Genomic DNA, 25845 nt, shown 5'->3' on the forward strand with positions numbered 1-25845 from the left:
GCTTGTTCGGCAATAAGAAGGCCGAACAAGAGGAGAAATCAGGGGAAAGCAGCCTCAGGTGCAAGGAACACTCTGGAAGGGTCCAGAAATAGTGGTATTCCATTAAGGAATGAGATCCCGAGAATGTAGGATCTGGAAAAGATACCCAACAGGAGTGAGATGTTCGGCCGGTTATGGAAAATAGTCCTAAAAGGACTAAGGTAATGAGCTGATAAGGAAACGAGAATCCAAGATTACATGGGTTTCCTATACGAGATAGGAATCCTAGGGCGACAAGGATGCTTATGTAGCAAGCATCTATGAATCTATAAATACGAAGTAAACCTAGAGGTAAAAAGTATGCAATACGTTGCATTCATATTATTTTCCTACTGATAATTAGGGTTTTTCTGCTAGTACGTGATACTAACTTAGGCATCGGAAGGCCTTTGCCATGAGAAGCAAAGGTGCGCTCACCCCTTGTCTGTTTTGCAGATTAGGGTTCCGATGACGAACTAGGGTTCTAGAGAAGAGGTACGAGTAGCCATTGCAATCTAGTGCTGTTCTAAGCACCAATTGTTTTCATCTCCTACAATTGGCGTCGTCTGTGGGGAACGATAGAGTTTTCTTTAAAATACGACCATGGTGGAAGAAAATCCAACAACACCACTCGATCCAAAGAATCTGCTAGATGGGGGTGGAGATTTAGGCTCCGAGAAAGCCCGAAGGCGAACATGGGAGGACCACGAGAAGGGCCACCCCCTTACTGTTCATAACAACTTCGGGAGCAGGGAGGGAATGACAGCCTCAAGGTCCACAAGGAGTAAATCCCACCGAATGGAAGAGTCGGTTGCACACTCGAAAAGTGTGCACTACAACGAAGATCTCCTTAATAAGAAGAGGCAAGAAATCGAAGAATACGCTCGTTTGATCAAGAAACAAGAGCATGAGATCCGGGAGTTGGAACGGATCCAGGAACACCCAGAAGACTCTGGACTTTCAAAAAAAAACTCCAGGGAGAATAGGTATGCTATGGTGAAACACAAAGGGGCTCCTTCATGAGGAAGAAAAAGCAGGAGCCGAAGTCCCACCCCATGGCGACATAGAGCTTTTCCACAAAAAAAGAGAAGCCGAACACCAGTATGGCAGAGGGCTTCTTCACGAAAAAGAAGGAGCAGGAGCCCAAGTCCCACTTCCGAGGAAGGGGAGACTAGGAAGCACCACAGGGAAAGGTACAAGAGACCTGAATCTGATTGGAACAGGGCTGGGGCCCACAAGACCAACGATCGAGAAGATGGGACCATGTCTGCACGAGAAGCAGCAAGGCTAGCCCTGAGTAACATAGCGGCTTCCCCCTTTGCAAGAAGATTACAGGATGCACCGCTACCGAGCAAAGTAAAGCACAGTGCGTTCATCCTTTGCGAGACAAATGCGGACCCCGTGGCTCACATACAACATTACCAACAGGCTATGTTCATGCATGTTGGGGATGATGCCATCATGTGTAAGATGTTCCCTTCAAGTTTGGGGAAGATAGCCCTATCTTGGTTCCATAAGTTGGGACCACGCTCCATACGAGGATGGACGCAGCTCGCCGAAGAGTTTACTGCTCGGTTTCTGACAAGTAGGAAAGCCCCCAAAACATTTGAAAGTTTCTCCACAATGAAACAGGGGGAATGTGAGCCAATCAGAGATTACGCTAAGAAATATTGGGAAACTTTCAATGAGATTGAAAGCTGCAGCGAAGAATACGCGATTGCTACGTTCAAAAGTGGCCTGCCTGTTCGAGGAGAACTATGCCGGTCATTAAATATGCATCCAGTAGCAACGTTGGCTAGGCTAATGGAACGAATTGAGCAACACGCCAGAATGGAGGATGACATACTCCGAGAAGATGGCAAGTTGGCTACCGAACAAACCAAGGGGCCCACAAAGAAGGCAGATAAACCGGAGCCAAGGACCTACAGAGAAAGGAAAGAGTACGAATGGGCTAAGAAAGATCCGTACAAAGAAAAGTAAGCACCTGATCCTAAGTCCTTTTTAATAAATACAGTTTGAAAAGAACCAATTTATAGGATTCTTTATCGAATAAAGAATCAGCCCTACTTTAAGTAGCCCCCAACACTGGGAGGAAAAAAAGATGCAAAGCGGGCTATGAATCAGCACTGTAGCTATGTAACGCCTCGAATTTTGGGAACGTTAAATAAATAATTTTATTGAATATCTAAATAGAGTCTGGCTCATTATTACATCATAACCTCCATAAGAGTACTTTCATTACAAAAGGGAGGGAAACTAGGGTTCCTAACTACAGCTCCACCTGCTCCTCCATCCTAGCCAGCTCTTCAGCTCCAAAGGCCTCCAAGGTGTACAGCTCACCTTGATCATCTACAAAGTCTGACACATTATACCAGCGTCGCCACCAGTATAATATGTCAAGGTCACCAAAGGTAACACCATGAGCTACAGGAGCTCAGTAGAATAATTCGTACCCACTAACCCTTTAACTTACAAGTAGTAGATCACAAAATTAACAATTTTCACATAGTACATGCATATCTAACTGAAATAGTTAACAATGAAACATCCACATTCATTGTTCAACTATCATTGGTGTCCATGATTTCTAAGTTTCTCATACGCGTCATTCGTAGACCGTGTCACTGGTTTCACCTTTCATTAACCAAGTCAACATTTTCAAAATCGTCATTTTACACACCCAACCTCGGTTACGCCGCGTCGGGTTCCCATTGGCACATAAAACATTAAATTTGGCATTGGCTCCTCTCCACGGATAACCAATCCACAATTCAAAACCCTCGGTTCCGCCGCTCCGGGTTCCCAAGTATCCCACAATGGTTCCGCCGCTCCGGGTTCCCATTTGGGTTTTCGAAAATTATTAAAACAATTGCGTTGGCTCCTCTCGACGAATAACCAAACCACAATACATCCTTTGGTTCCGCCGCTCCGGGTTCCTGAGTATACCACAATGGTTCCGCTGCTCCGGGTTCCTATTGGGTTTTCAAAAAAAACATACCCATACCACACAATAGGCAAGTTCGGCCACATTGCGATTTCAAAATTACACTTTGTCTTTAACACACCCTAGGTGTCATGTTTCTACCTTCTAGATTTATGTGTCTCGTTTTCATGCAAAAACTCCGTGGCAAGCCTTTTCTCATACGTAATCATAAATCATTCATTGTAATCTTGAAACTAAACTAGCAAGATCATCCAACTCTATATTATTCTATCATGCTCATATCACAACTTAAAGCATAACGCCACATGAACGGACATCTTTGGAGTGGATACCACTTATGTTTTATCACACATCAAACAGGTAATCCAAGTAATCATATATACATGCTCATAACCATCCTTAAGATCAAAATATGAATACTTCCATGTATTTCGATATACAAACAACATACAATATACGTAGAGTAGGTAAGTAGAGGTATTCTACATATACTTAGAGATAGGGAATAAGAATAATCTACCGTTCTTCTTGGCGGTAGGGCGGCTACGGAAAAGATGGATGGTTCAAAGATTTGGTTAGTAAGTTATAGTACATATAAGGACAATGGTAGAAAGATTTGGCTTTAAAGAAATGCGTAAATGGATCATATCAAAGTACCCTCCCAATCTTCCCCATATCTCTCCATCTTTTAGTACAAGGTACACACACACATCTTCCCCATATATATATATATATAACTAACTTGATTTTGGTAGAAGAAAATCTAGGATGACTCGTCCTCCACCCATCTTGGTACAACAAGATCTCTCTCTTGTACTAACTATATATATAAGTATACCTATACACATATATAAGTACACTGTAAGTATTTATAAATCTAAATATTTTATTGGCAAGACTATCTTTTCTTTTCTTTTTAATCCAAGGGGTAAAACTTTCCTTAGTAGTTAATAACCAATGGTTAAGACTTTCCTAGAAAGTCTATATGTCCTTTAGACATATATAGGCATGCCTAAAATAATCTATGAGGTACATATATCAATATATAAGCTTATATGTGTACTTAGAAAAATCTAGGAAGTTTGACTTGGGTGGGAAATCTAGATTTAGGCCTAATATTCAAAGGGTGGTAGGCATGACAAGGCTAAGATCTCAATCTTATATATTTATTGACAAAATCCTAATATTTACTGTCCAAGGGACAAAAATCACCCTAACAATTATTAACCAATGAGTAGAAAGATAATAATGTTGAATAAGGTTTGAATGTACTCTCCATATCTCACTAGTACTATGTATATGATTAAGTCTAGGTATATATACACTTGAAGTACTATGTATGAGTATAAATATATATGTTTATATGCCCTAGTATATAATTATATAAATACTATGAAATCTACTAAGATTTCCAAGTATCCAATAAAAAAATATAAGGTCAAGATTTTTTAATAAACTAATCTAATAAACACATGTCCCTATTACATTATTATACTAGAGTACTTTAGTACACATATCTATATATAACAATATCTTTAGAAAATCTAGGGCAATAGATTTATAAGGTACATATACATATCTTTAATGATATAATCACATGGGAAATCTAGGAAGTGATTATTTAATAAAATCCTAGTACTTGACTGAAGATTGCGAGATGTTTAAAAAACACCTTGATGATTTGGTCTTCTGGGGCTACCTTAAAGAATTTATCCAGGAAGAGCCCAAAGATAAAGAAAAAGCAATGGAGTTGAATTACGAACAAAATCCAAGGGGCACAATTCATATGATACATAGATTAGCCGAACCTTATACGAGAAATGAGGTAAGATTATTCCAGAGGCAAACTAAACATGACCAACATGTGATGCGGCTGGGGAAGAAATGAGGACGTGACGAAGAAGCATGCAATGAAGGCATAGTTTTCACGGATGAGGATCTGGGAGGAGTCCAGTTACCACACAACGATGCTTTGGTCGTAACACTACTAATTGGGGAGTATGACATGGAAAGAATCCTGGTGGATTCAGGAAGCTGTACCGAGGTACTATACTACGATGCATTTAAAAAGTTGGGGCTGACACAGGCAGATCTGGTACAGTCAGTGACCCCCTTGGTAGGATTCGGTGCAGGAGCAGTTTGGCCATTAGGCAAGGTAACTTTACTTGTTCGGGCAGGGACAGTAGTACTACGAACTGACTTCCTAGTAGTAGACGTGCCATCTTCCTATAACGTGATTATAGGAAGAACATGGTTACACAAAATAAGGGCAGTCTCTTCCACCTACCATCAGATGGTAAAATTTCCTGGGTCCAACGGGGTTGAAAAAATCCAAGGCAATCAGAAGATAGCACAACAGTGCTTGATTTCCACCATCAAAAGAGTACCAAAGGCTCGTCATGTTCATACGGTAGAAGTACCGGATCAACCAAATATCGAGGACGTCAGAAGTGACACAGCAGAAAGAATAGTTGAAGGCTTAAAGAAAATACAGATCAATGAAACTGATCTTGATAGGTATTTTCTAATTGGGGAATCGCTCCAGCAGAGGAAGAGGCTGAATTGGTTAGTTTTTTAAAAGAACATATTGATGTGTTTGCATGGATACCAGAGGAGATGCCCGGTGTAGACGCAGATGTGATCTGCCACCACTTGAACATTGATTCACAGCATAAGCCAGTCATTCAAAAGAAAAGAAGGGCAGCCGTACAACATGTTGACGCTGTTATTAAAGAGGTAGATTGTTTGTTGGAAGCCAAAGCAATTCGGGAGGTTTACTATCCGGAGTGGTTATCCAACACTGTGGTGGTGAAAAAGAAGAATGGAAAATGGTGTGTCTATATGGATTTCACAGACTTGAATAAAGCATGCCCAAAAGACAACTTCCCTCTTCCCAGAATTGACCAGTTGGTAGATACCACTGCTGGATATGAGTGGATGAGTTTCCTCGATGCATATCGAGGATATCATTAGATTGCCATGTTTGGGCCTGATCAGGAAAAGACTTCCTTCATTTCACCACGAGGATTATATTGTTATAGTGTCATGCCCTTCGGGTTAAGGAACGCAGGGGCAACATATCAGAGACTCACAACCATCATGTTCAAAAAGCTCTTAGGCAAAACCATGGAGGTTTATATTGACGATATGGTGGTGAAAAGTAAGACCAGACAGGAACACATAGCAAACTTGAATGAGGCCTTTAAAATCTTGAGGAAATACAAACTGAAGCTCAACGCCTCGAAGTGTACATTTGGAGTTGGTTCTGGCAAATTCCTAGGCCACCTAGTGACTGTAAGGGGGATTGAAGCAAATCCTGATCAAATAACAGCCTTACAGAGGCTACAGAATCCTAGGACAATGAAAGAGGTCCAAAGATTAACTGGAATGGCAGCGGCCCTCAACAGATTCATTAGCTGGTCAAGTGACAAGTGCAGACCCTTCTTTCAATTGTTAAAGAAAAGTGAAGGATTTAAATGGGGAGCAGAGTGCGAGCAGGCCTTCCAAGATCTGAAGAAGTATTTGGCTAAGGCCCCACTCTTGTCAACTCCAAAGCCAGGTGAGTCTTTAGTTTTGTATCTAGTTGTTTTCGAACATGTTGTAAGTGCAGTGTTGTTAAGGGATAAGGGATCCAAGCAAATCCCTATCTACTATGTGAGCAAAACATTGGTAGATGTAGAAACGAGATATCTGCCCCTCAAGAAATTGGTCCTGGCGTTAAGAACAGCAACTAGAAAATTGCCACATTATTTCCAGACCCATAGGGTTATGGTGTATACTGAGTTCCTGTTGAAATCGCTGCTACGAAAAGCAGACTTCTCGGGAAGAATTTCAACTTGGTCCGTAGAGTTAAGCCAATATGACATTAACTATCAGCCGCTCATAGCAATCAAAGGCCAAGTTTTGGTTGATTTTATGGCAGAGTTCTCACCGGCAATTGCACCAATGCCTCCTACGAGAAAGAAGCAAGTGACTGGACTGCCGTCTAATGAAGAGAAAACCCCAGCCGAGCAGGATCCCAAAGAATGGAAATTGTTTGTTGACGGATCAGCATGTAATACGGTTCAGGAATCAGGGTTGTGCTTTTTCCTCCTGAAGGAGTAATATTGGAGCTATCTGTTCGGCTTGGTTTCAGTGCATCAAATAACGTGGTAGAGTACGAGCACTCTTAGCTGGGTTAAGAAGTGCAAAAACCCTGAAGGTAACATGAATTAGGCTATATTGTGATTCACAACTCGTGGTGAATCAACAATTCGGCGAGTACGAAGCCCGGAATGAGAAGATGGCAGCCTATGTGGAAGCAGCCAAGGATCTGCTTGATACTTTCGAAAAAGTGTACATCGAGCAGATAAGCTCAGCACAGAATGCCCATGCAAATTCACTAGCCTGCTTAGCCATAACTGTACCAACAAAGCTCAAAAGAAGGGTGGCGGTAGATTATCTTGTTGAACCAAGCATTGGAAGAAGCGTAGAATTGGTCTTGGACGTGAACCAAGGACCAAGCTGGATGGATCCAATTATGGAGTTTTCACGAGATGATACACTCCCCTTCGATAAAAATGAGGCTCACAAAATAAAAACCGAGTCTGCACGGTTTTGGCTATCTCCAGAAGGTAAGTTGTACAGAAAATCCTTCACCGGTCTATATTTACTTTATGTACATCCCAAGATGGTGCAAAAATTCCTCCACGAAATCCACGAGGGGATGTGTGGAAGCCATGTTGGGAGCAGGTCTATTGCCCACCGAGCAATTACCCAAGGTTATTGGTGGCCACACATGCAACAAGATGCAAAGGTGTACGTGAAAATTTGTGAGAAGTGTCAGAAAGTCTCACCAATGATTCGAACCCCAGCAGAAGATTTGGTGCCATTAACGAGTCCTTGGCCATTTGCTCAATGGAGAATGGACATCGTGGGTCCACTCCAAAAAGCAACTTGGAACAGGAAATTTTTGTTGGTAGCAACTGATTATTTCATAAAGTGGATCGAGGCAGAGCCTCTGGCCAAGATAACAGAGCCTATAATAGAAAGGTTTGTTTGGAAGAGTATAATTACTCGTTTTAGGGTACCCTGGTGTCCTCCAAAGATCGCCGAGGAGGAGGCGCTTGAAGTGGAAACTGATTTTGCCTTTGAAATTGGTTTGGCGGTATGAAGCCAGGAGGTCCTGGAGACGGAACTGTAGGAAACCGTGGCTGACCTTGAAACTGAGGTTGGCGCCAAGTTTGATTCTGAGGAGGAGGAGGACCTTGAGAAGTTGACGAGCCGGCCTCATTATGGTTACCCCAACGGAAAGCCGGGTTAGACCTCAACCCTGGATTGTAAGTATTGGAATATGGATCCCAACGTTGGTTCAATGGCCACACCTCTTCCGTGGGAAGTTGACTATAATGGTGTCAAAGGGCAGGGATCGTATGGCAATTGTCAGTAGAATGACCCACTGTCTCACAAATGACACAAACTTCTTCCACTTGGCGAACCTCCTTCACTTCTTTCACTTGGACCGAATCTAGCTTCATTTTGTCCAACTTTAACGATAATTCGTCCAACCGCGTCTCAAGACCATTATGCTCATTCACTGAGAACTTACCAGAGCCTCCTGGTCCTTGATTTCTCATAGCTTGGTCACCCGGATCAATGTATTGCCAAGTTTGAGCTCTCTCGGCCAAAGCGTCTAAGAATTCTCAAGCGGCGTCGGGGTCCTTCCCCATAAAGTCACCGCTCCCCATAGTATCCAGTAGCTGCTTGGACTCTCGATCACAACCCAAATAAAAGTAGTTAATCACAAAATACATGGGAAAATTATGGTGTGGGACAGCTGCGAGTAAATCCTTGTAACGCTCCCAATACTTATAGAAGACTTCCCCATCTTTTTGCTTGAAATTTTGAATTTGATCCATGAGAAGCTTGGTTCGGCTAACCGGAAAGAACTTTGTGGTGAACACGTCTTGCACTTCCCCCCATGTAAGCAAAGATCGGGGCTTCAAAGAATGGAACCACTGCTTAGCCTTATCTTTGAGCGAGAAGGGAAATAACTTCAGGCGAGCTTGATCTAGCTGTCCCGGCCCGGTCACGAAGGTGCTAATGATAGTCTCGAATTCCCGAATGTGAGCATAGGGATCCTCCAATTCACGCCCCCGAAACTCTGGTATAACCCGATGATACTCTGGCTTGAAAGCAAACGCATTAGCGGCAGTGTAAGTGGGAATGGCTATGGGGGAGACATGTGGACCCCTTTCTGGCGTTAAATAATCGCGCAAGGTACGAGCTGCCGGTTGATCTGCCATTAGGCTTAATGGAGGTGATAACTCACGAGATGCAGATCAATGTAGCCGATTCGATAAAGGGCTACGATAGATATTGAGCATACAACCTACACAGTCCAATAAAGCAGACTAGAGGGGCTATGCCGCCACTTCGTTCTCAAACAGTCCCGTGGGGTTATGCCACCACCACGGCTATATAGGCAATAATAAATAGGAGGTAAAAAGGTAATTGACGTTCGACTAACTTCGTTAAACCTCAAGTCGAATTGGTGGCTCAGTTAGAGGTATCCGCTAAGTCGAGCTCAAAGTACACAAAGGAAAAATAAACGGAATACTTACAATGGTTTGTCGATCCTCCAAATAGGCTATATAAAGAAATCCCCGACAACGGCGCCAAAAATGCTTAGCCTTCAAACCTCGCCTTCAAATAAGGTTGAGAAAAACCCCAAACGTAGGGCTAGGTCGTCGGTAGCATAGTAAACCGGTAAGACCGGGATCGTACCACAGGGAAAACACAAGATAGCTTAATCAGATTGTAGGTTTTGTATGGTGGATTGTGGCATTTAAGACGGCCAACTTGGTTTTGCTTGAAGCGGTGAAAATTGCCAAGGCAAAAGACTAGGAAAACGCTTAATTAACTTAAAGAAGGCAAGTCTAGGGATCGTCTAATCCTTGACAAAGGATGTTACCAGTTCTCAATTTAACTCAGGCGAGAGCCACGACCGCGTGCTCACGCCCGGAAGATTTAGCTTTAAAAGACTACGTTTTATAAAAAGATGCGATTTATCGGAATTAAATCAACCTATTTTTGCTAATGTATCTAACATGTAGGAGGCCACGAGCCCTCAATATGTCGCTTGCCAAGACCGCTTGACTAAACAACATACCAAGGAGTTAACACCCCTCGCTTAGATCAAAATGGCTTGGTTAATGAAATTCCAAAAATCATGATTTAAGCTCGAGGACTTGAGAACCAAGTAACCACCTAAGTACTCGGGAAAGATTACCCCGAGACTTGGCCTATCGACTTCACACATAGCTAAAGCATAAAAGAAAACATAAAAACGAGACATGAGTTTTAACCAATAAAAATGAAAACAAACTTGATATTATAAAGGATCCAAGTCGTACGAACAACTTTAATTAACGAGAAATTAACAAACGAGAATAACTTACTTGAGTTCTATAGAAATTACTCTTGAAAAGCTTAAAAGAACATTAATGGAGGAAAACTAAAGTTAATAATGAACTAGCTAACAAGAGAGAGAGATGAAGCCCCTATTTATACACAATGGGTTTCTCTCTCCTCAAATATCTAAAAACATGCTATTAAAGGCAAGTATTCCATAAATGAAAAGTCCAAAAAGTAACAAAATATCTGGCCGAGAGCTTCCCGTATCGATACAGATTATGCAAAGTATCGATACCGCATCGCTAAGCTGAAAAAAATAATTTTCCGTAACGCGCCCGTATCGATACGGTTTATGGCCGTATCGATACGGAACTCTCTGCCTGCCCAATTAACCAACGCGTATCGATACGGCCCTTAATCCGTATCGATACGCAGAGCTTATCTTCAGAAAGGAAAGCTAGCCTCCAGAACTTGACACCCGACGACCATTGGCTTGCCCGACGCTTCTCGCCTTCGTTCTTTGGTCACTTTGGTACAAGTTTCATCGGGCGATAATGCTTGATCTAACTTGGGGGTTGGCTTAGCAATCAAAATACGCCTTTTAAGGGCGTTTTGCTTGAAACACTTAACAAAATACCTTACGAGCAATATTGAATAAAAGCGACAAATAATAACTAAAAACACTTCTAACTAACGGGCTTAAGCACCACGATCAAGCAATCTTAGGTGCTTATCATGTTGATGTACATGCTCTTAGGGCATGTACACCAGCCTAGGTATACATGCTCCTTTAGCAATTTTGGCTAGGAAAGACACAAAAGTGGGCTTGCACCAGGCTAGGTAAACCCACATGTATTTTACATTTGTCGGAAAACCTCTCCAAATCTATCGAGGCACTGTTCATCGGTACCCAATTTTTTATTCCTTTTTCTCCTCTCTCTCTCTCTCTCTCTCTCTCTCTCTCTCTCTTCAACGAAGAACACCTCTACACAAAAAGATCTTGACGGTGAAGATTTGGGTCTGCGGCGACAGAGGAGGTCGGCGACGGCGGAGGTCTGCAACGAAGAAAGGCTAGGGTCCGGCGACAACGAAGATCTCGATCTCGACTGCGACTCGATCTTGAAGGCGATCTCGACCTCTCTCGACCTCACCAGGTGACCTCGATCTTGACGGCGAACTCAACCTCACTGAGAGACCTCGATCTTAACGGCAACCTCGATCTCAACCGGCGACCATGGAGGTGTGCAATATACATGTTATATACAGTACATATGAACGTATTTATATATATACACACACATACATACATACATATATATATATATGTAAATATATACTGCAATTTTATTTTTTTCTATAATTTAATGTAATTTAATGGATAGAGAGAAAATTATGAAGAGGCTGTTATGGTGTGAAAGAAAAAATGGATAGATAAAATAGAAATTGTAGCTTTTTTAGTAGGTATTTTACCTATGCTTGATGTACATGCTCTTACTAGTGGAAAGAAAAGAGGAACTGTAGCAATTGTAAAATGAAATACTGGGGAGACGAGACTGATGCAAGTCCAAAGTTGAACGTTTCCTCGCTACTTTACCGAAAATTACCAAATAGAGAGCCTAATGTGAATGCTCTTAGGCTTGTTGCTTGGCCCTACCTTCAAGTTCGAAAACAACTGATAAAGGAAAATGATTTTCACACTCTTTTTTTATTATGGTACTCCATTTTTTTGTCTTTAAGTGAAGCTTAATTTTTTGTGCATTTTCACTAAAAGACAAGAAAAAGAAAGAGTGCCAAAGGAGAGTGAAAATCATTTTTCCTTATAAAAGTCCAAAATTGACTTTTAATAATCTACCCAAAATTTCCTTTATTACTAATTTGATTTCAATTAATTTTTTTTGAAAAGATGATTTCAATTAATTTGAATAGTCAGTTTCCTTTTATCCACTAAAAAATTCACGTTTTTTTTTCTATTTCCTCCTTAAACTATGAAAATAACAATTTTGTCACCTCAACTTTCTGATTTGCAATCTATTTCGTCCAAAATTATATGAAATTGAACGAAATTTTGCCTAAGAATTGGACGAAATATATTGCAATCAGAAAATTGAGGGACAAAATTGTTGTATACATAATTTATGGACGAAATAGACAAAATGCGTAGAGTTTAGGGGATAAAAGAAAAACTAACTCTAATTTGAAAAACCCAAAATTTACTTCTCCGGACAAAAAAGAAGAAGAAGATAAACACAATATCCGTAAACAATCCCTTTTAGTGATTTTATCTCCAATCCCAGCTGCCATCCTCTGATTTCCGGAACCTAAATCCAAAATTCTACATTACTTCAATTCCCTTATGCTTCTTTAGATTTGAAGGACTGCAGTTGCAAAACACATGGACACTCCCTGTCCAGTAAGACATCATTAGTACATTTACATCACCCGCTTTTTTCACTGGTTTTTCATTTATTTTTGTAGAACATAGTCATGAGAACAGAAGAAGTTTTTTTTGAAAGGCGAAAAAATTTATTAATTTTTGAAAACAAATTATAAAGGAGAACCAAGTTTAGGTGATGAAGTATGTTTTCAGTTTACGTTTAACCACGGGTGTAAACCACCTGCCTAAGAATTAGGATCTATGTTCCCTCCCAAATCCCCAGCCCCCAAACCACAGGTCTGACCATTCGTTAGCGGAGGGCACCCAACAAGACATGGTTGCAAGTTTTTCAAGTCTAATAATCACAACGTAGAGCACTAGAGTCGGACTTAAAACTTCAACATTGCCAACCTGATATCACTGAATTAACCATAGTATCAACAAAAAAAGCATAAAATTCTCCTTAATTTGTGTTAATGCTAATTCTAGTGAAATTGATAGCTCAAGTATCCCAATAGTATACAAAAAGCCGAGAGAAATTAGGCAATTTTGTCTTCAAGTTGGGACTTAAAAGCCCCACAAAGATAGGAAAAAAAAAAACCAAAAAGTGAAAGTGCCATTAGAGATAAGCACTAGCAGCACTAAACAACTATCATTACCACTAACTTGGCAAAAAAAAAAACCTTCCCATTATCAAAACCCACTTAACAAAGTGAACTAGATCCAAAGCCATCTCTAGCTTAAATTCCAATCAAATTCTGATAGAGAGCTGCATCACACACAGAGAGAGAGAGAGAGAGAGAGAGAGAGAGAGAGAGATGTGGCAGATGCTGGTGGCAATGAGGCGGAACATGAAGAAGAGCCCACGAGTAGCTGATGAGACCATGTTTGGTGTCAGAAATGGCCCTGAATCACCCATTTTTGGACACGGCATGGACAGAAGGCGATCACGGTGGAAGGGTTTTCCGGTAATTTGCAGTGTCCTTCGAGCCCCGCTCTCCCTTGTCTCATGCCTTTCCCAGCCGCGCATCAGTGCGGCTGATGGAGTGTGGGTGTCCTGTGAGCTGACTCGGATATCGGAGATGAACCACCTCATGGTGAACGACAGCCTGCGATACGCCATCTTGATGTAGGAACTGTGAGGAAGGATTAATAATCTACTAATCATGTGATTTGGTAGAGGTTCTGATAGATAGAGCGGAACAGGAGCTGGTTTGTTCCTAAAGCAGGTCGAAAAATGCATGGATTCATGATGCATTAGTATATAGTATATGCTCAGATGAGATCCATTTTGATGTATTTCTTCCATTTTCTATCCATATAATATAGTCAGTCTCATGTAGCATGAAGTATGTATGCCAATAGATTCATAGGACTTTGTAATGCAGGAATAGAATTGTAGTTGCCTTATAATATAGTTGGTTCCTTCTCACCCTATTTCTAGAGTACTTTTTCCTATTTGAAATACATAATGATTCAGCCCCAAAAGTTGTTCTACATGCTAGATGATAATAAGTTTAATGATGTAAGCCGAAAAAATTGGGACTTAAGGCTCGGTTTGGTTTGATTTATTTAAGCCGAAAAAATTAGTGTTACCGATATTAGACCGAAGGGGAATCTGTTTTGCCTGAGGTTGTGTAATTAGAATCCTGGAGGATGAAGAGTTAACAACGCAAAGGAAAATGATAAGGAAATCAAAGAAAAGAATTTAGCATCTTCACTTGGTTATCGTCTTTATCTCTCTTTTTCGTTTCGCTAGCTCCATAAATTCCTCCGCAAATTCATGATAATTGTCCAAGGCGACAGGGAAAAAAGCAGCAGTAGAACTAGTTCTCCTGAGAGAGAACTTTAGTCTACTATTTTATAAAAGGGGGCATGGTAGACAGAGAGAGCAAGGATAAATCATTTCCCCATTTAGCTGGTCAACATATTCTCCATATCATCCAAAGGGATCATGGGCTCCTCTAACTGTTACGAACACTCTTAACATTTTCCCACAATACATGGGATTTCTTCGGGAAAATTACTTTTGCGAGATCCGGCCACACTTGTGTTTCTCCACAAAAAGTGCAAAAACCAAATGGCTTGGAATCGCGGGCGTGCCAGAACTAGATTGCAGTCCAAACTTTATTTCAAGGCCTTCGTGCCTCAAAAATCTGACTTCTTTCAAACGATGGTGCTAGGCCCAAAGGGTAACGCCTCGTGATGGTTCGTTGTTCGCCTTTGCTTAATAAGGACTTAAATATTTCCTAACCATTGTTAGAAAATGATTAAAAGAAAAGGAAAGGACTGAAAGGTAGTGAAGGAACGAAAACAAACTTTATTAATCGGTTAACAAAGTTTGGGTACAAGAAAATAAAATGACATAAAATCTAGTCCGTGCTAGATTGAACGGCAAAATAAAGACAATTGAAAGATATATTGGGTAAGCCGTGGGCTTGATTGGTCGTGGACCTTGGCCAAGGCCTTCAGAACTGTGATTTATAGGAGCTACAGGCCTTGAGCTGCTTCAAAATGCTCCAATGCATGGCTGCCACATGGCCTTCTATCAGAGGCTTGAGCTTGAGCAGCTTCGAAATGCTTCAATGAGGGGCTGCTCTTTGAAAAAACGTGCCTCTTACTCCAAGAAAAGGGCAAAGGCCTGAAAAATCTTTCTTTTCTGCGTAAAACTTTCAAAAAGGGCAAAGAAAATTTCAGTTTCTGCAGTATTCAGGCCATTCCGGGCCCACCACAGCTGCAGACCAATACTTCACCAGGCCTTTTTTATCATTTTATTGGACCTTGCATACTTGTGGGCCCTCTAAATCCTCTGAGGTTCATCTGTCACGAAAGAAGGATCCAGAAACAAAAGATTAACCAGACCTGGATGAGCTGCTTGTGAGCAGCTTGCTTAGGTCTGCATGAATCATTCACCAACAGCTCCAAGGGCTGCATGTGCGCCACCTGTCTCTGGCCTTGCTTCATGCTGAAGAATGGGGTCCCACCAGTTCAGACCTTGAGCTGCTTGTGAGCTGCTTAAGGCCTTTGAGCTACTTGTGAGCAGCTTAAGGCCTTTGAGCTCCTTGTGAGCTGCTTAAGGCCTTTGAGCTCCTTGTGAGCTGCTTAAGGTCTTTGAGCTACTTGTGAGCAACTTAAGGCCTTTGAGCTCCTTGTGAGCTGCTTGTGAGCAGCTTAAGGCTTTTGAGCTACTTGTGAGCAACTTAAGGCCTTTGAGTTCCTTGTGAGCTGCTTAAGGCCTTTGAGCTACTTGTGAGCAGCTTAAGGCCCCCTCATTGCTCATTAAAGGCTTTAACGATGCTCTTAAAGCAGTGGGCCTTTCATCAATTGGGCTTGAACTTGTTGGTAAATCATGGGCCTTTGCCCAATGTAAGCCTTCTGAGCCCAAGCCTGGTGAGAAAACCAAGGCTTCTACCGATTTGGGCCCATTTCTTAGGCCTTTGTTACTTCTAGGAATTTGGGTTAAGCCTGGACAAAATACTCAGGCCTGGTGGACTGATTCAAGCCTTAGGCCTTTGACTGATTTAGGCCTATATGGAAGGCCCATCATTTCTTAAGAACCGGCCCTACTTTGTGGGTAACTGGTCGTAAGGTCTTTCAAGGCTAGGGCCTCGACCCTAGAGGCTACCTTTTAACTCGTAAATTCATTTCCTGATTTTTGACCAAAAATGGGTGTAAACAACTTGTGAGACAACTGCAACAAGTGTCCAAGACAGTTACCGGAGAGGATACAATTCCTCGTTGGTAATACAAAAGTTCTATTTTCCTTTTGAATTGTATCACTGGGCATACTGGTTGGTAGGGCTATAAATTAATGCGCCGAGCTGAGCTTTGTTGTTGAGCTTAAGCTCGGCTCGTTTACTAAACGAGCTAAAAACTTGAGCTCGAGCCCTTAACGAACCGAACTTAATTATTTACTTAACGAGCCTTTTTAATTGAGCCGAGCCTCCCTTAAAGAGCCGAGCTTTTGTCGAACACTTCGAACTGAAAACTCGAGCTCGAGCTCGGCTTCTTTATTAAACGAACCGAGCCGAACTCGTGAACTGTTTAGTTCATTTACAGCCCTACTACTTAGCCTCTTGGGACTAAGTACGTAGTCACCAAGTATTGAAAAGGGTGAAGGTACATCTAGTGGAAGCACTATATTTCTGTAGCCTCCTACAAGTATACTTTGTACTTTAGTTAGTAAAACGTAAACAGAACACAACCCCAAATCCATTGCTTTTCTGGACTAAAGTATACTGGTGCCCTATCCTGGTCTGTACTGTCATCATGCAACACAATAATATATCGTCATCATGCAACACAATAATATATCCTCCCTCCGTCCCTTATTTAGAGTCCGGTATTCTATTTTGGATTGTCCCTTAATAAGTGTCCATTTTGTAAAGTTAGTGGGTAAAAGTTGATGCATTGTCTATTTTGTCCCTAAAAATATATTCCATTTTGAAAAGTTAGTGAGTAAAACTATAATGATGATAGGTAAGTAGGAAAAGGAGGAGTGCTAGGTACCCCGAAAGAATACACAGAAATGACCCCGAATTTGAAAACCAATGGTTCAGATTCACTTAAAGTCAATCAGGACTATTAATTTTTAAATTCAGGGTCATTTCTGGGTACTCTTTCGGGGTACATAGAATTTTCCGTAGGAAAAGTAGAGGAAAAAGTTGATGTGAAATGTATAATGATGGTATCTTTTTAATAAGTTAGAGTTACGAAGTAGGACACTTAAAAAGGGACGGAGGGAGTACTACAATGGGTAGTCAAACCATAGAACAAAATGAAGTATACATGGTTTTTATTTCTAGTCAAAAGGGTGAAGAGGGTGACTGGCTATTGCAATATCTCTGAGCGTGGCATAAGGATTCCTGACCCATGGCTGGCCCGTAAGTTGTTGCCCATTTTTGTTAGTGGAAACTTGGCCTTAGTTTAGTCTAGGGCCTAAAGCTACCTTTAATACATGCATACTGGGATTATATTTTAGCTTTTCATCCTCAAACATATTCCTCAGGAATTCTCCTTTTTTTTAAAGGATTTAAAAATGAAAGAGCAAGTATGGTACCCGTCACATCTACCATGAAGAATTGTTTTGCCATACCACAACACTATCTCTTGAAAGTTGAAACCCTCACATACCAAATACGTTGCTGAGGCCTATCAAGTGAAGTGCTCCATTCAACAAAACAAAATCCTTACAGAATGCATAACAACGGTTGATTGTCCAATGCCTCTCTGCGTACGTACAGTCACTAAGAATTTGCTTTCAAGACCTTGCATTAGTCACTCAGTGGGACTATACCCAAAACTTGAACTAAAAAATGTACTGCATCCCGGCCTGAGGTCAATTTGGAATGAGAAAAATGTTGTCGTCCTTGGAGAATTGGGTTAGTCACCACAATATTATCGTTGAAGAAACGAGAATACAAGCAAATTAACCCATTGTACGCTCCAAGAACTTCGAACATTTAACCCTAGTCTGGGATGTAAATTTCAAATATGAACGACATGGGGAGCTGCGGCAGTGTAAACAGGCAGGATTGTCGAGCTCAAGAATGCCGAAACGAGAGCGGTACAATGGATGATTAGACTGATCAGGGGAAGAGAACCCCTTAATTGAGAGAATACAAGTTGGCAAAGTAGGGTTGGAGGAGCATGCAGGTTGTGCCATGTCTTGCATAAAATCGCCTGCATCTAAGGATGGACTTGAGATACGAGAGTCTTAATAAAATGTTCCCAGATTATGTCAATTGGAAGTTCTAAGATGGTGGCATGAGCCGGACCAACTCGAGCTTGAATTCTTTGCTAACAATCCACACTGAGCCCAACTCATATAGGAGATCAAAGTGAAGTCGCGCAGCCAATAAGTTTTTGAACAGAGATCCGACAAAGAAGTAAGCTACGGAACAGAGAAATAGACAAAGAGAACCAAAACATAAATCCCAGAGAAACAAGTACACGCAAGTTACGATGTTGGTTCTCCCAAGCAACTGCGTGACAACACCCAGACGGATAGTTTACTCTCCGAAGCACCACTGTAATCTTCTTATCAGCCACCTTTCTAGGTAGAAGATCCGGCTTCTTTCAAGCAGTTGAGTATCTGCACGTTCATCAGTAAATTACAAGCCAGGTAGCAGCATACCTGTAAAAGAAATTAGTTCAATTCTGTACTGAGCGCCTAAACAGCCACCTGCCATTTATTTGAAGATTTATAGTCATTTTTTGAGCCCTTGATTTATCCTACTAACACTAAGGGGCCATAGGCCCCAAGCCCCCAACTGTGCCTTCATCCATGCCACAGTCGCTACATCTATCTCAGAAAACGAGATACCATGAACTCTAAACTGATTCCAGAATCAAAAATTGCCTATGAAACAACTTTTAGCAATAAAATCATGGCAAATATGCAATTGGTTCCGAATTCTTCCAAAAATATATATATACCTTAGTCGTTCTAGTGTTGGCGACTCTCACGAGGGTAGAAGAAACGTTTGGCGAAAAAAAACTTGGACTCACTATTGATAAACATGTTCATCTGGGGTTTGAGAGACATGACAATAGAGTATCTTGTATGTTCAAAACCTTGTCTATAACATCTTTATAGACCAATGTGCATCTTTATAGTCGCACACATCAAGCGAAAAATCTAATAATTAATTGCAACTTGTATGTGCAAAAGGCGATGAAAATTGTACAAAATCAAAGAATAGAGGTTTCAAATAATTTTGCAGGAAACAAAAAGCACAACAATCTAACGTGCTAAGCAACAAAAGTAAACATAGAACAACGTTGCCATGGAGGGAAAATTGGAAACAGATGAAACAAATGCAAAGCTTTGTATGTAGCACATATATGATTTAAACTCGGAATCACAAGCAATAATGTTTGTGCGATAAATGTACCTTAAAATTTTCTCCTTTTGCAACATTCCTAAGTGAAAGCAAGCTAGGGACATGAGAAATCCCACGGAAGTCATATGTTCCACTAAATCCAAAAGTATGAACATTCCTCAGGCAATTCGATCCGGGATCATAATGCGAAATAGAAAACATACTATCGCCAAATAGAAAGAATAGTCCATCATCAAGAGCCAATATTGGCTGAAAATTGTGGAAGCTTAGCCAGTGAATCCTGCTATCATGTAAGACAAAGTCTTTACTCCAAGACTCCTTCACCCCATAATCCTTCATCAGCCATACTTCAGCATCACCGCCGCCAGCAATACATATAGAGAGACAACCTTGAAGCACTCCCAAACGCATATATGGCAGGCATTCTTTGTGAGCCGGACGAAACTCATAAGGTTCAGGAAATGTCCGAAACTGTTCACTTCCAAAGTCAAAACAATACAAGTCTGCACTACGCCCATATGAAATATATCCAGTGTAGCGAGCAATCCATTGAGGAATGCATCAAATGAGGTATTATAATCCATGGAGGGGATTTTTCCTAAGCTTCTCCATGACCCTTCACCAAGGGCGTATATCTCGGCCTCACAAGTTGTTTCCCTACCCGCCACTGGGTCGATAACCCCTGACTGAAAGGACCATACCACTTTGTGCCTGTTTGGGCACCTCATTTTTAACTTTTCACTTCTCATTTTAGGCTTTTGAGTGTTTGGCAGGCCGTGGAGAAAATGAATTTTGCCAAAATGAGTTCTCCATTTTTTATCTTCCTGTGCAAAAGCCAAAAAGAGGGAGGGAGGTCCTTTTCAACTTCTCTTTTTTGGACCATTTTTCCTAAAGACAATTTTGCCCTCCACTTAATCTGATAATACCCAAAATTACCACTGAGAGTTACATATCTTTCTGATAGATTCTTATCCTCCAAGGTGGAGTTAAGAAGGGTTGACTGCATAGGATCATGCATAGTAACAAGCTGTTTCAAGAGCAACCTGAAATGAGAAATTTCCGATAGATTCTAGAGTAACGTTATCTTTTAATTCGGTAAGACTTTAATTTAATTTCTTCATGTGGGTCTTCCGTAAGAAGACTTTAATTTCTTAGAAAAGTTCGTGGATTTATCTTATCCTTATTTCTTCTTAATTATCAAAAATAAATAAATAAAATTAGTAGGAGACATTCAATTAACCAAGAATAATACAAATTCAAAAATATAAATTTTATAAAATTGATTAGACCTTTATCTATACACTTGTATCACATAATATAAATAATCAAGGGCAACATAGTAAAAAATCAACTAATAATTCATTTTCATCACATATCTCCCAAACACTATTCTTGTTGCAAAATGCATTCTTCACATATCATCTAAATACTCTACTAGATTCAAAAATACATTCTGATCATAATTCAAAAAGTAAAAAAGTAAAAAATGAAAAGTCAAAAAGTAAGTTTCCAAACACCCATTTATACTGATCAGTTATGAGACTATAACCAAAACTAGAGAGAGAGAGAGAGAGAGAGAGAGAGAGAGAGTTCATCCGCTTTTTGGCGGAAATATAAAGCCGATTTTATGGGGATCAGTCGTTGGCCGCAACCTAACAAGTTGTGACCTTAATTTTTGGCTCTATTCAATGTCGTACTCGTAACCAATTGATCATGTCCAAAACGACTTTTATAAAACTAATCCGGTTCCATTGTTCAACAAATGTGAATGACTTCGGTGTCCCCGGTCATTTTGGGGATACCGTAACTTTTGACATAACAAAATCACTATGAGTATAACCAAAATTCATTACAAGCATAACAGAACCATAGCAAGGCATAACCAAAACCATAGTAAGGCATAACTTATTTGTTATGCCTTGGTTAAGTTTAGTTACGCCTTGGTTGGTTTTTTGGATATTCCTTGGTTATGCCTTGTTTGGGTTCCGTTATGCTCGTAATTGATTTTAGTTATGCTCCTAATGATAAAGTTATGCCAAAAATTACGATGTCCCCAAAATGACCGGGGACACCATAGCATCATCCTCAACAAATTAATGAAAATGTTTTTTTTTTATTCGTTAATCTTAATCTACTTTATTATAGGAAATTTGAAAAGGAGGATAGATACTTACGAGAATCAAACTTTGCCCATGTGGATGAGAATATAAGGAAGACACCAACTGCACTCCACTCCACTTGCGAAATTTAGTTTAGCCTCGAGTTTATACCTTAATCGATACGTACAAGGAGCATATTTTAGCTTCCTCAAAACATATTCCTAATGGATTTCTCTCCATTTTTTTTTGGGAGGGGGTGTTTTAAAAATGAAAGTGCAAGTTTAGTACATGTCACAAAGGAAAAAAAAAGAAGCTACACTCTCTTAAAAACGGACGCGGGGGCTCTGCTGCCCACCATGGGCAGCAGCCCCAACCCACACCTCACACGGCACCATTTTGATAAGGAAAAAAAAAAAAAACTCATCCGCTTGCAATCCTATGGAGCAGAAACGTGATTATGAGAGCCCTAGAGTTGGAATTTAATTATGTCTCTTTAGAATAATATGATCAGAATAATAAGATCTTCGCGTCAATTCAAACGGATTGAAAATTGGAGCACTTAATTTTTTAATCATATTTTTTTAATATATAAACGGTCTAAAAAAATTAAGTGTGCCAATTTTTAATTCGTTAAAAATAAGTACGAAAATCTTATTATTCTAATTATATTATTCTAAAGAGATATAATTAACTTTTGTTTATAGGACTCTCATAATCACATTTCTGATCTACATGATCTCAAATAAAGAGCAGATACTTAATTATGAGAGCCCTAGAGGCAAAAATTAATTATGATACTTTAGAATAATATGATTAGAATAATAAGATATTCGTACTTGTTCAAACGAATTAAAAATTGGCGTACTTAATTTTTTTATAGACAGTTTATATATTAAAAAATATGATTAAAAAAATTTAACTGTTCCAATTTTCAATCCGTTTGAATTGACGCGCAGATCTTATTATTCTGATCATATTGTTCTAAAGAGACATAATTAAATTTTAACTCTATGGCTCTCATAATCATGTTTCTGCACCATAGGATTGCAAGCGGAAGAGTTTGTTTTTTTTTCCTTTATCAAAACGGTGCCGTGTGAGCTGTGGGTTGGGGCTGCTGCCCATGGTGGGCAACAGAGCCCCCGCGTCCCTTAAAAACCACTCCTCTCATATTTGCCTTCAGGAATGAGATAATGTCATCCGCAGGGATAATGTGTGACACCATACGATCCTTTTGATCTACTCCCATGTTGGCCAGCCTATCTGCCAACTTATTTCCCTCTCTAAGTGTGTGCCTCATGATGCATCCAGTAATATTCATGAGGGCTTTACATTCTTTGATGAGCACTGTGTGGGGTGAAATTTGAGGTGTTTCCCCAATAATCAAATCAATAACCGCAGTTGAGTCTGACTCCACATCCATAGCATCCATCCCTTGTTGGATCATTTCAAGCCCCTGAACAGCCCCCAAAGCTCCGCTTCCAAACTTGTACAGTCTTTAAGCTTTTCAAAGAAACCAAGGATCCAAAGCCCTCTCCTCCCTGAAAACTCCACCATAGCCTACTGGTCCCGGATTACCTTTGCTGCTACCATCAGTGTTCAATTTCAGTCTGCCAGTACCTAGGAATGTCCATGAAACAAGTCTTACCGGTCTTAAGCTAGTACATGAGATGGACTGAAAACTATGCACAATTTCATTCGCAAAAATATGACTACTAGAACAGATCTCATTCGGATATTACTGGATATCTGAATGAGAGAAAAAGAGGAGAGAAAATGGTGGGGTGAGAGAAAGAGGGTTTTAATCTGGGTCATCCACCACACTTTTAGACGGTCTGAATGGACCGCTCGGGCACCACGTGGGCACGGCCACATGATAACTAGTCGGTACCCAAAAATTTCTCATAATTTAGGGACAAATCTAATCGTTCATTGGTGGAGGGCGTCTAATGAGACATAGTTGTAGGTTTTCCAAGTCTAAACCACAATGTGGCGTCGAACTTCAACATTGCCAACCTGATATCTCTGAGAGAGCATCTCCTAGCTACCAAGCTATAAAACTCTAATATAAAGATGAAAATTTGTAATTTATCCTTGCTTTTCTTAACTTTATGTACTTTATGGAAAAAAAATTTGGAAGGACACATCGTTTTTTTTTAGAAATTTGGTATCCAAATTTACTTTTGGGTCTCCAAAAATGGAGACTACACCTCTATTTTGGAGACCAAATTTCTAAAAAGGACGATGAGTCCCTTCAATATTTCTCCATAAAGAACAAAAAGTTAAGAAAATAGAGGATAAATTACAAAATCTCTTCTCAATATGTTACATCAATTTTTTTTTAGAATTTTAGAACTTGATAGGAGATGCTCTAAACCATAGTATCAACAGAGCAATAAAATTCTCCTTTGCGTTGATGCTAATTCTAGTGAAATTGATAGCTCAAAGTATTCGAATAGTATACAGAAAGAAATTAGGCAAGTCTTCAAGTTAGGGGCTTAAAAGGCCCCACAAAGCTAGAAAAAACCAAAAGTGAAAGCGCCATTTGAGATAAGCATGGATGTGCTTTTGGCATATTTTTTCCGATGATTATCAATGGTAATATTATCCTTTTGACCAAAAAAAAAAAAGTTCCAAGCACAGTGGAAGTATTTTTGGTTACCCTGGCATCGTGTCGAGTAATTATTCAGTGGTCCTGGGACATAGCTACGTGGTGATTCAACACCCTTTTTTACAATAAATTCACATGAAATCCATACACTTCGTCCTGAATTCCACGTGAATTTGTGGTGGATAAAGGTGCTGAGGCACCATGTGATGGTACCCTAAGACCATTCAATAATTTTTCCATCACGTCAAGGATGTTTCACTTATGCTAGACCTGTGTGCATGAAGTAGATCCCCATGCCAAGCTGCTGACCACTCAACACTGTCAGCTCAGCCGGCCTAGGGTCTCACCTCGTGCATACACGGTGGAGCATGAGTGGACGCCTAGTGTCATGACCACTAGGAAGCAAATGCTGCGGAAAATGGTTTTGGTGTTTCAAAACTTCGATCGCATAACGAATTCTCCAGCTAATACATCAGTACCAAGGGCCAAGGCCTCCCTGTTTTGTTGTGTAATTTAATATCATTACACAAGGTTAATCCTTCCTGGATTATGATAGCAACAATTTGCCCATAAGTGTAACTATCATAGTTGATAGTCAAACCATTATTTTGATCCCTCATTTTCTTTCTAATTTTCTCGGCAAAGAAATGAGGTAATCCATCAACAAATTTTGATTTCCAATGCTCACTATTAGCATCAGCCCTTTGCATGACTTTAGCAAGAAAAACATCTTTATACCAACGAAAATGAGTTAACGTTGGACACTTCAAATTCTGAAGTAATTCCCTACTTCTTTCCCGTTGGTTATCCCAATGACCAACAAAGTGTAATATTATTGATTGAACAAGTGTATAAACAACATCTTGCACTTGTTCACCTTTTTCATTAAATTTTACAGCATTTAAAATTTCTGACCGTTGGTTGGCAGTTAAAATATTATCCCACCATCCTTGATACCAAATATGTACTGAAAAACAACAGTGCAAAGGATCGAAAAGGAAACTAACCTTATTATTAATTAGGCCGAAGCCAATGTACAAAGGAGAGGAGAGGAGAAAATCAGAGTGCTTGGTTTTTAGAGAGGGAGTAGGGCAAACCAAAACCTGATTTTCTGGATACAAGAATGGCCTTTATATAGAGGCCCAAACAGAAAATGAAATGAAAATTACACCCAAATTAAAGTGAAATGAAATTACACCGGGTACACAAATGGGCCCCATCGTCATGACTTTCTTTCCACCGGGTGTAAAAGTCCCATAATTGGACTTTACTATGCCACCTAATTCTGGCGTGATTATTCCGAAAGTGAATTTGTCTTCAAGCAACATTATTGCTTCTTTTCTTTCCCTTTACGAGACAGCTGTTCCGCCATTATCTCGGTCATAGTGTCCCAATAATCTGCTAAAGATGGTGCCTGAGTGGTCCCATCGTCTTCATAGGGGTCTTGAGATTCCCCTACCAGGCAAGTGAATGGATTATTGTCATCTTCATTACTTTTTGCTGATGTCATGGATTCATCATCAGCTGGTGTAGTTTGGACAGTCTGTAAAAATTGCTCTTTC

General features: G+C 40.3%; 1 protein-coding gene and 1 long non-coding RNA gene across 4 annotated transcripts in view; one reads left to right on the top strand and one right to left on the bottom strand.

Moving 5' to 3' along the window:
- Positions 1–14168, top strand: part of LOC131322947 (uncharacterized) — a 45053-nt gene extending 30885 nt beyond the window's left edge. Inside the window, exon 2 of the long non-coding RNA XR_009199023.1 lies at positions 13518–14168. This is a non-coding gene — a long non-coding RNA (uncharacterized LOC131322947). The remainder of the gene's footprint in view (positions 1–13517) is intronic.
- The window catches only part of LOC131322946 (glutamate receptor 2.2-like), a 56676-nt gene that overhangs the window by 7037 nt on the left and 23794 nt on the right, over positions 1–25845 (bottom strand). Inside the window, exon 1 of one of the 3 annotated variants that reach the window (XM_058354551.1) lies at positions 3483–3491. The exons of the other annotated variants lie outside the window; for them this stretch is intronic. The gene's annotated coding sequence lies outside the window, so the exon portion shown is untranslated. Of the gene's footprint in view, positions 1–3482; positions 3492–25845 lie in introns of those variants that run through there. 3 annotated transcript variants of the gene reach the window in all.

The sequence above is a fragment of the Rhododendron vialii genome, chromosome 4a (genome assembly GCF_030253575.1).
Source record: "Rhododendron vialii isolate Sample 1 chromosome 4a, ASM3025357v1".
NCBI lineage: Eukaryota > Viridiplantae > Streptophyta > Magnoliopsida > Ericales > Ericaceae > Rhododendron > Rhododendron vialii.